At 35.5% G+C, this 313-nt stretch overlaps 1 pseudogene; it reads right to left on the bottom strand.

The window, feature by feature from the left end:
- LOC105887501 overlaps positions 1–313 on the bottom strand; it is an 8,351-nt pseudogene that overhangs the window by 5,667 nt on the left and 2,371 nt on the right.

The following is a 313-nucleotide window of genomic DNA, read 5'->3' as shown; positions in this document are numbered from 1 at the left end:
GATCCATGAATGAATTAACAAATTGTGGTATACATACACCATGGAATACTATGCAGCTATATAAAAAGATGGAGACATCACATCTTTTATATTTACCTGGACGGAGCTGGAACATATTCTTCTTAGTAAAATATCTCAAGAAAGGAAAAAAAAAAAAGTATCCAATGTGTTCAATACTACTATGAAATCAGTATATAATCACCTACACATTAATAGGAATAGTAAAACATAAATATAGTCCAGAAAGAAAGAGGGAAGAGCAAAGAGAAAGGAGGGGAAGGGGAAGGCTGGGAGGAAGGAGGGCCTTTGGGAG

This window comes from Otolemur garnettii, unplaced genomic scaffold (genome assembly GCF_000181295.1).
Source record: "Otolemur garnettii isolate 467f Iridium unplaced genomic scaffold, OtoGar3 scaffold00091, whole genome shotgun sequence".
Classification (NCBI taxonomy): domain Eukaryota; kingdom Metazoa; phylum Chordata; class Mammalia; order Primates; family Galagidae; genus Otolemur; species Otolemur garnettii.
This window is presented reverse-complemented; position numbering and strand designations above follow the sequence as displayed.